Below are 11,619 nucleotides of genomic sequence, written 5' to 3'. Positions count from 1 at the left end.
TTCCCACGTAGCTCACCTGACTCCAAAGCCCAGAGCTCCTCACGGCGCTGCCCTGCTTCTCAAGGTCTTCTGAATCCTAGTCTCTGTAACTGTTTCCTTCTTCCTCCACCATTTCTCTTGAATGATCCCCTAAGACTCATTCAGTCTGTATACAGTCCCTTAAGAGTTTCTTATACTCTTAGGCTGTGAACCACCACCTACATGAAGAAGATTTCTAAACCTCACACTTTCCATGCCTTTGATACTTCAGATTTAACACATCAAAAAAGAATTCACTCTCTGCTTCCCTAAGTAAGCAACACTTTCCAACTTCCTCAATATCTATGATTATTTCCCAAGGACCAGGTAAAGTGATGTTTCTAGAAAGCATTCTCTGGCTGTTTCAAGAAGCTTCTTCTTTGAGAAATCACTTAGCACTCACTAATATCCACCAATCTCTTCTTCCTTTCTTCTACATGCCAAATATAGTGTGTACTACACAGCAGGTGCTCGGAAAGTATTTGCCAGTGGATTCACTGTCAGGTCCTGCCTCTTCTACATACCTCTCAACTGGTCCCTTCTACTGCACTTCCACAGCCACCATCTTAGCATGAGAACTAATGCCTGAATGACCCTATGTATAAACTGAGTGGGGATGGCTGAAGTGATAAACCATTTATGTCGGAACTTGCCAGGTGTCACCTGATTCAAATGTATGACAGGGAAGTAGCTCTAAGGTGAGGAGGAGATACTACATCTGGATACAGTAGCAGAAAAACACTCCTTTTATAACCGACTTAACCTTCTTTGCCCTCTTTCACCCAATACACCCCATGGAAAAATAGGAGCTCAGCAAACAACTTTCCTGGGGTACAAAGAAGTGGCTTCCTGGGCACGCATCAATATCTCACCCAAGTCATAATCTCTCATACCAGAAAATGCTTCAAACTGGTCTCCATGCCTCCACGCCTTCATCACCCCTTCCTGAGCATGAGCTCATAATTTCCAGAATACTTTAATTTGACAATTCCCACTCAGCATAAGACTGAATTTAAACTGCTCAACTTTGAATTTAGGGCCATCTGTCAACTGACACCTCAACGCTTTTCCCAGCTTTGTGGTCCAGTGGAAAAAGCATGGGGTTTCAAGTCAGAATATGTGAATCCAAACCTCATCATTGCATCTTACTAATATTTTATTCACTTAACATAAGAGAACAATAGTACCCACATCTCCTAGGATTTTTGTGAGGATGAAGTGAGATGTAACATGGTTAGTAAAAGCACTGAAACCGCTCCACAAGGCCCCTCACTCTGGTCAAGGCCCTGCCTCCTTAAGCATTTGCAAGAGGAATAAAGTATATTTTCCTATCAGAAAAGATATTGTACTTCTATAAATGTCATCCTGGAATTCCAATCGACCGGATTATTACACACTATAATGTTTTCTGAAGATTCAGCATTTTTAAAAAGAAATCTTCCAGGGGCTCCCCTGGTGGCGCAGTGGTTGAGAGTCTGCCTGCCGATGCAGGGGACACGGGCTCATGCCCTGGTCCGGGAAGATCCCACATGCCGCGGAGCGGCTGGGCCCGTGAGCCATGACGGCTGAGCCTGCGCGTCTGGAGCCTGTGCTCCGCAATGGGAGAGGCCACAGCAGTGAGAGGCCCGCGTACCGCAAAAAAAAAAAAAAGAAATCTTCCATAAAAAAATAACTTGGCAAAGCTCTCATTTTTGTACCTGACAATAAAACATTGGCACCTGCGATGAGATGAGATGCACTTGCTTCAGCTACTGCAAATAACTTCTACAGGGAATGTTACAGATACAGACAAGATTTTCTAAGTACCTCTAATCTTGGCTCCCATCTTACCTGTCAAGCTAAGCAGGTAGTATTAAGACTATAAAAGAAGTAGCACTCTGTTCAAATTCTATGTCACCTCTTAGGTTACAGGAACAGATTATTAACTCTGATCCCAGAGGAAGAGCTTTTTTTCTATTTTATTGTCCACCAAAGCTTAGGAACAAAGAAATCTAAAAACTTTTTTTTTTTTTTTTTTTTTTAAATCAAAGGCTGGACTTCCCTGGCAGTCCAGTGGTTAAGACTCCACGCTTCCACTACAGGGGGCATGGGTTTGATCCCTGATCGGGGAACTAAGATTCCACCCACAGGCCATGCAGCACGGCCAAAAAAAAAAAAAAGCAAAGGTTGAAACAGTAAGATAAATACACATTTATTTATAAATATAAATGATGCCATATACCAAACTGCTTGCCAATGCATACAACCTCATCTGCCCAAATATTATTAATAAAAGTGGGAGGAAACACAGGAGAAAATGGACAATATTAATAAACTGTTAACCTGTCAGCCTACATTTTTCCACTGTGCTTTTATTTTCTTCCCTTCATGTAGTGTAGGGCCCTTCTGAGTAAAATTTTATAAAGAAATATTTGCCTCCCGCTCACACAGCACCTGTGTGACAGGTATGTCTGAAACGTGAGAATTAGCTTAAGATGGTGCTAACTAATCCCAATTCTTTTTTTTTTTTTTTTTTTTTTGTGGTACGCGGGCCTCTCACTGCCATGGCCTCTCCCGCTGCGGAGCACAGGCTCCGGACGCGCAGGCTCAGCGGCCATGGCTCACGGGCCCAGCCACTCTGCGGCACGTGGGATCTTCCCCGACCGGGGCACAAACCCGCGTCCCCTGCATCGGCAGGCGGACTCTCAACCACTGTGCCACCAGGGAAGCCCCCCAATTCTTAATTTTTATGGGGTCCTAAGAGATTCCTTGAGAGTCTGATGAAAGATACAGATCCACTCCTGGGAAAAAATGCTCCTACAAATAAACACACCATTTCTAGAGGGAAACAGACATGCCAAACACCTGTCTAAGCATACTGTCATCGCCTCCAAAGCACCACGTAGAAAATTTTAAACTCTTAAGTCTCCTTCTTGAAACGCAGCCTTCCAGCCTTTCACCTCTCCCACTACACCTGTTCTTCAACTTGGAGACCTCGAATGAGTCTCATCTAGCTTGGGCTACCAACCAACATTGAGTCCCTTCTCTAACCAGGCTGGACTGCATTGTAAACCAATACATCACCACTCTCCATTCATGCCTCCAGTTCCTATTGCCATAAAAATCTGCCAATATCTGACCATGGCTCTCCTTGACGCCAATCTGCTCCTTATTCTGTATTTTTTTTTATCTCAGTGAATAGCAAAATCACTTTTTGTCGCTGTCACTCAAGCTGGGAACCAAGACATCATCCTAGCTTTCTCTCTCTCTTACCTCTCACAACCAGTAAGACACCAACCCTTCCTTTCTCCCTCCAGTGCTTCTGTACACATCACTCCTTACTTCAATGAAGTGACCTCAGCCCCACCCTCTTCAATCTGTCCTCCATGATGCCTCTAGAAGCTAAATAAAAAGTCACCTCCTGCCTGAAATCCTTTAATGGCTTCTCATGGCTTTCAGGTTAAAGTTCAAAATCCTTAGCTTAAAATGCAAGGCTCTGTAGTGTAGTCTGAAGTCAGGGAGCCTGATTCCCCCAGCTCTGTTTTTCCTTCTCAAAATTGCTTTGGCTATTTGGGGTCTTTCGTGTTTCCATACAAATTTACAATTTTTTTGTTCTAGTTCTGTGAAAAATGCCATTGGTAATTTGATAGGGATTGCACTGAATCTATAGATTGCCTTGGGTAATATAGTCATTTTGACAATACTGATTCTTCCAATCCAAGAACGTGGTATATCTTTCCATCTGTTTGTGTCATCTTTGATTTCTTTCATCAGCATGTTATAGCTTTCTGAGTACAGGTACTGTAATGGCACAAAAACAGAGTATAGATCAAAATAGCAGGATAGAAAGTTCACAGATAAACCCATGCACCTGTGGTCAACTAATCTATGACAAAGGAGGCAAGAAGATACAACGGAGAAAAGACAATTTCTTCAATAAGTGGTCCTGGGAAAACTGGACAGCTACATGTAAAAGAATGAAATTAGAACATTCTCTAACATCACACACAAAAATAAATTCAAAATGGGTTAAAGACCTATATGTAAGGCTGATACTATAACACTCTTAGAGGAAAACATAGGCAGAACACTCTCTGACATAAATCACAGCCAGATCTTTTTTGATCTACCTCCTAGAGTAATGAAAATAAAAACAAAAATAAACAGATGCTTTTGCACAGCAAAGGAAGCCATAAACAAAACGAAAATGAAAAGACCACCCACAGAATGGGAAAAAATATTTGCATACAAAGTGACTGACAAGGGATTACTCACCAAAATACAAAAACAGCTTATGCAGCTCAATATCAAAAAGACAAACAGGGCTTCCCTGGTGGCGCAGTGGTTGAGAGTCCGCCTGCCGATGCAGGGGACACGGGTTAGTGCCCCGATCCGGGAAGATCCCACATGCCGCGGAGCGGCTGGGCCCGTGAGCCATGGCCGCTGAGCCTGGGCGTCTGGAGCCTGTGCGGAGGCCACAACAGTGAGAGGCCTGCGTACCACACACACACACAAAAAAAAAAGACAAACAATCCAATCAAAAAATGGGCAGAAGATCTAAGTAGACATTTCTCTAAAGAAGACAGACAAATGGCCAAAAAGCACATGAAAAGATGCTCAACACCCCGAAACTAAGGAGTCCGCGAGCCGCAACTAACGAGCCCACCCGCTGCAACCAAAGAGCCCATAGGCTGCAAGTAAGGAGCCCATGAGCCACAACTAAGGAGCTCACCTGCCTCAACTAAGACCTGGTACAACCTAATTAATTAATATTTTTTTTAAAAAAGCTGTTCAACATCACTAATTATTAGAGAAATGAAAATCAAAACTACAATGAGGTATCACCTCACACTGGGCAGAATGGCCATCATCAAAAAATCTACAAACAGTTAATGCTGAAGAGGGTTTGGAGAAAAGGGAACCCTCCTACACTGTTGGTGGAAATGTAAATTGGTACAACCATAATGGAGAACAGTATGGAGGTTCCTTAAAAAACTAAATATAGAGCTAACATATGATCCAGCAATCCCACTCCTGGGCATATATCCAGAGAAAACCATAATTCGAAAAGACACATACACCCCAATGCTCACTGCAGCACTATTTACAATAGCCAAGACATGGAAGCAACCTAAATGTCCATCGACAGATGAATGTATAAAGAAGATGTGGTACATATATACAATGGAATATTAGCCAGCCATGAAAAAGAATGAAATAATGCTATTTGCAGCAACATGGATGGACACAGAGATTATCATACTGAGTGAAGTAAGTCAGATACAGAAAGACAACATATGATACCACTTATATGTGGAATCTTAAGAAAATGATACAAATGAACTTATTTACAAAACAGAAACAGACTCACAGATCTCAAAATCAAACATATGGTTACCAAAGGGGAAATGTGAGAGGAAGTGATAAATTAGGAGAGTGGGATTAACATATACACACTACGATATATAAAATAGATAACTGGGACTTTCCTGGTGGTCCAGTGGGTAAGACTCTGGGCTCCCAATGCAGGGGGCCCAGGTTCGATCCCTGGTCAGGGAACTAGATCCCACACGCATGCTGCAACTAAGAGTTTGCATGCTACACCTATAAGGTCCCGCATGTTGCAACGAAGATCGCATGTGCCACAACTAAGACCCGGCACAGCCAAAATAAATAAATAAATTTTTAAAAATAAATCTTTAAAAAAAATAACTAACAAGGACCTACTGTATATCACAGGTAACTCTACTCAATATTCTGTAATAACCTATATGAGAAAAGAATCTGAAAAAGAATGGATATATATATTATATATATGTATGTATGTATACCTGATTCACTTTGCTGTACAACTGAAACTAACACAACATTGTAAATCAACTATACTCCAATAAAAAAAATTTTAAATAAATAAATGCAAGTCAAGGCTCTCATGATCTGGCCCCACTAGCCCTATAGCTCCATCCTCTACAAGCCACTCCCACCCGATTCTACACATTGAGCCGCCTGGCTGTTTGCCTCTGTGCCTTTCTACAAGCTGTCCCCTCTGCCCAGAACACCCCTACCTCATGAATGTAGATGAATTTTACCTTCATCTAAAATCTACCAGTTCTCTAAAACATCCCATAAGTCACTTTCTCCAAAAAGAACTTTCTTAACTCTCCAGTTTGATTTTGGGTCCCATGCCTTTTCCTCCCACCATCTCAATGTGTTCTCATGCGAGGCTGCTTTACTCATCCATCTCCCCAACTTGACTCTAAGCTTCCTGAGGACAGGGCACTTGTCCTAACTCATCTTTCTGTCGGCAGCACTCAATTAATCTTTGTTAAATGAACAATTGATCCCAGCCATTTGCTTCCTCTGTTGCTGCTCTCAGGAGAAACTACAAAATCTGAGTTAGACTTTCAGTGCTGCTCAGGAATGCTGTAGTTTACCCTCAGCTGACACAAAGGACAAACCTTCACCACGCTCATTTCCATACTGCTCCTCTCACCAGACAACTTCACAACTCATTTCTCAAAAGGAAAGGAAAAAAAACTCACTGAGTGGGATCAGAAATTTAAGAACCTCACAGATCCCCTCTACTGACGTGAGGATGAGGTCTCCTCCCAGGCTCTGCAAGGCTAGCCCTGGGCTCTTTTTTTTTTCCCTTCCAGTTTTATTGAGATATAACTGACATACAGCAATGTATAAATTTAAGGGGTACAGCATAATAATTTGACTTACATATATCATGAAATGACTACCACAATAAGTTTAGTGAACATCCAATATGTCATAGATACAAAATTAAAGAAATAGAAAACATCTTTTTCCTATGATGAGAACTCTCAGGATTTACTCTCTTTTTTTACACAATTTTTTTAATATTTATTTTATTATTTTTTTTTTTTTTGCGGTACGCGGGCCTCTCACTGTTGTGGCCTCTCCCGTTGTGGAGCACAGGCTCCGGACACGCAGGCTCAGCGGCCATGGCTCACGGGCCCAGCCACTCCGTGGCATGTGGGATCTTCCCGCACCGGGGCACGAACCCGTGTCCCCTGCATAGGCAGGCGGACTCTCAACCACTGCGCCACGAGGGAAGCCCACTCTTTGTATAGTTTTGATTTTTGGAATCATGTTTATGTTTTATATAAAATAGGTAGAAGAATGTCTTACATAAAATAAAATGAAAACTGGAGGGACCTCTAAAATGGAAAAATAAAAAAACGCCGAAATGTATTTCAAATGAGTGCTAACCACATTGATGGAGGAAGAAAAAATTAATCCAAGTAACTTATTTTTTTAACAACAGTTTTGAGATATAGTTCATATATCATAACATTTACCTACAGTATACAATTCAGTGGTTTTCAGTATATTCGGAGTTGTGTGACCACAATCTATTTTTAAAGCACTTTTCATCACCCCCTAAAAAGACTTTGTACCCATTAATAGTCACTCCCTATTTCCCCGCCCCCACTGTCTCGCAGCTCTAGGCAACCACCTTCTGTCTCTAAAGATTTGCCTATTCTGGACATTTCACATAAATGGAATCACACAATATGTGGTCTTTTGTGACAGGCTTATTTCATTTAGCATGTTTTTGAGGTTTATCTATGATGTAGCATGTATCAGTACTTCATTTCTTTTTATGGCCAAATAATATTCCATTGATGCATATATCACATTTTATTTCTCCATTCATCAAATGATGGATGTTTGGGTTGTTTCCACTTGTTGGCTATTGTGAATAAAGATGCTATGAACATTTGTGAACAAGTTTTTGTGTAGACATATGTTTTCAATCCAAGTGATTTTTGAAGACAGTATTTTGACTGTATTCCTTTGACAAAAAGAACTATAAAAAATATTTCATAGGCTTGTTTTTCACAGAGGTATGGGTTAGGAATTCTGAAACTACTTTTTTTGTCTAGAATAAAGCAGATGAATATACTGAGGATAGTGGGAGTCAGGTCTCTCACAGTCAGAAAAAGAAATCACAAATATGAAAAGGGGAAGACTGGAATCAACACTGTGGAACTGGACTGAAACTGAAGATATTACTATGAATTCATGGTTTTGACAAAGCTTTATAGGAATAAAAACATAGAGAGATATAAATCCTAACTCTGCTAAGAGGACCTAGAAGTAATGACACTCCAGTAACAAAGAGAACCTCTAGTTCCCAAAACTTGGTTTCTAAGTATCATTCTCCACTAAAATGAATCAGGACTCCTTGAAGAAATGGCTGATTTCAGGGCTAGGGGAGAAAAATTACACATTCAGCCTGGAACAACTTGCTACACCAGGATTTAAAGAAGCATTTGAAGAATGACAGTGTCATGTCAATAGGACATAGGAGAGCCAGCTTGAAGGGGCTCCCACTAGCCAAATCTAGGACAATTTGGCCATCAAAATAAATTAATTATGGTATGAATTATAAGCTACTGAATAAAATGGAAATTCATGAGTCCAAACTGATATAAATAAATGAATAATTAAACACGGAAGGAGGGAAAGCGATTTCTTATAGTAGAATACCAATTGAAAAATATAAAAGGAATGATGGATTTCGGAAATTACCATTTGGCAAACATAATATTAATTGATCCAGGCAAGGATCATCACTGTGTGCTGAAATTAATGGGTAAAAATCTGATAAATAACAGCATATTTATATAATATTAAAGTATCTCGGGCTTCCCTGGTGGCGCAGTGGTTGGGAGTCCGCCTGCCGATGCAGGGGATGTGGGTTCGTGCCCCGGTCCGGGAGGATCCCACATGCCGCGGAGCGGCTGGGCCCGTGAGCCATGGCCGCTGGGCCTGTGCATCCGGAGCCTGTGCTCCGCAGCGGGAGAGGCCACAGCAGTGAGAGGCCCGCGTATCACAAAAAAAAAAAAAAAAAAAAGTATCTCCTCACAAAATATTTATTCATTATAAAGGGAAAAAATAGTAACGTTACAGTGGGGAAACAGGCAGACACCACCTTAAACCAACTGATCAAAGCAGTGGTATGCTAGAGCCAACTTCACACCAACTCAGAAGAGTCACATCTCTTCCCAATTTTGCGTGCAGTGACAATACGACAGTAGCTTGAAATCGACCAGGGTGGGAGTATTTATACCATGGAAATCGGCAAATATTACCAACAAGGGGTTTTTTTCCCTGCAGATCCAGTTGTTAGACATCTATCAGCAGAATATCGAATAAAAGTTACTACCACCACACAAGCTGACTTTATGTGCCTCCTGCTATTACAAGCCAAGAAGACACAACATCACTTCTGTGATATTCTGCCAAAAATGCATAGCCTCAACCTAATGATGAGAAAGCATCAGATAAAACTTAAAGTTAGAGACATCCTACAAAATAACTGGCCTGCATTGGCAACGTATCAGGTCATGAAAGACAAAAGACAACTGTGATGGTTAATTTTGTGCGACAACTTAGCTGGGCTAAGGGATGCCGAAAAAGCTGGTAAAACATTTTTTCTGGATGGGTTTGTGAGGGTATTTTCAGATGATTAGCATTTGAATTGATAGGCTTAATAAAGATCACCCTCACTGATGCGGGTTAGCACCATCCAACCCATGGAGGGCCTGAGTAAAACAAAAAGGCAGAATAAGGGTGAATTTGCTCTCTGCCTGAGCTGCTGGGACATTTACCTTTTCCAGCCCTCAGACATTAGTGCTCCTACTTCTCGGGCCTTTGGACTTGGACAGGGACTTAGACCATTGCCAGCTTGCAGGTGGCAGATCCTGGGACTTCTCTGTCCCCATTACCACGTGAACCAATTCCTGCAATAAATCTCCTCATACATATGTATACATGCATATCTTCGATCAGGTATACATATATACATATATGTATGTGTGTATATATATATATATATATCCTATCAATTCTGTTTCTCTGGAGAACCTTGAGTAATACACCGACTAAGGAAATGTTCCAGATTAAAGGACAGTAAAGAGACTTGACAACCAAATGCAATATGTAATCTTGATTGGATCCTAGACCAGAAAAAAAATTCTTTTTTGCTATTAAGGATTATTGGGACCACTGGTGAACTATGAATAAAATCTTTACCTTATAGTATTATAGCAATGTTAATTTCCTGATTTTGCTCATTGTACTATGGTTATGTAAGAGAATTCCCCAAATGCACACAACGTACATAGGGGTATAGGCCTATCGGTGCAGCTTTCTCTCAGGTGGTTCATATAAAGGAAGGAAGGAAGGAAGAAATCGCATCTAGAGAGAAATGATAAAGCAAATGTGGCGCAATGTTAACAAAGGGGTATCTAAGTGTCAGATACACATTTTGGGGGTACTATTCTGGGAACTTTTCTGTAAATCTAAAATTATTTAATAATTAAAAGTTACAAGGAAAAAGCGTGAACGCTACCTGGTCCTCTGCCCTCATCCTGAGGTCTCTGTGGCTGCAGTCAGACGGAGGCGGTGAGTCCGAACTTCTTCGAGGGCTCAAGGGGCTCAAGGGTGCACCTTCACAACAGCCGCGAAGAGGTCGTCCACCACCACCCGCCGGGAAAGCCAGATTTGCCTCAATCTCCGCGCGCAGGCGCAGGGCAGCAGCTCGCTCGGCGTCTTCCCGTGCCGGCCCGCCCTGCCCTCGGATTGGCCGGGGACGCAGTGACGTCACGTCCTTCCCGGCAGGGCGCGCGTGCAGCTCTAGGCTCCCGTGGAGCCGCCAGGTGCGACGGTCTGGCCATCAGGCGAGCTGGTGCAGGCTCGCGGCGTCTCAGTCCCGGATCCCGGCCACAGTGGGCGCCCCTCTGGCAAGCGCACTAAAAAACCACAAGAATCTTGGCCTCATAAGGCTAACCCCCACTCCCACCTACAAACCCAGTGTTGTAACCCTGCACCAACTTTCCCTTCAATTTCGGGCCCAGGAGTTGGGTAGCGGGATTCAAAGCCACAGAGGGATGTTGGGAGCGTCCTTGTGAAGGGAGAAGGAAAGGCATCTTCTTCAAAAGCCTAATGTTTCCTTGAATATTATCTTGGAAAGCCTCTTGTTTGTGGTCCAGGTGCCGCTACCAGTGAGTTTCCAGCCTGGGCTATGGCCAATACCAGCCGGCCACGCCCCCTTGGTGAGGGGAGGATTCTGGGCTTTCCCATTATCAATTAGCTGGAAATTGCACGTAAACGTGTCCTGGCCTAACAAAGCCTGTTCTGATCTGTGGCTTCCAGCTGAACGAACACCAGGAAACAGGCTGCAGGTGGTGGAGTACGCCAAAGGTATTGTGCTTCTTCCACTTACCGGCTTACATTTTCTGATGAAAGCTGATTTGTAGAATGAAGCCTCCATATTTGAATTTTGAGGGTTGAAAATAGAGGGTTGCACGGATAACAGACTGAGGTACTGCCAGACCATGTTGATTGTGATTATAGTTGCTCTTGCTAGTTTCCTCATTCATCCTGTGCAGACAAGGAAGATTATTTCCATTGTCTAGCATAGCATCTGGTACATGGTAGGTGCTTTATAATGCCCTACACATTCTGCAGCACTGGAGTGATCATTCTCCCATCACCTGTAAATCTGGAGGTATTTTTGCCTATGTTGGCACTGCCATCATTCTTTAAAACTATATTTTGTGAAAGAAACTCTGTGTTCTTACC

Source organism: Globicephala melas, chromosome 10 (assembly GCF_963455315.2).
Source record: "Globicephala melas chromosome 10, mGloMel1.2, whole genome shotgun sequence".
In the NCBI taxonomy this organism is placed as follows: Eukaryota; Metazoa; Chordata; class Mammalia; order Artiodactyla; family Delphinidae; genus Globicephala; species Globicephala melas.
The sequence above is the reverse complement of the archived record's forward strand: the minus strand, read 5'-3'. Positions refer to the sequence as shown.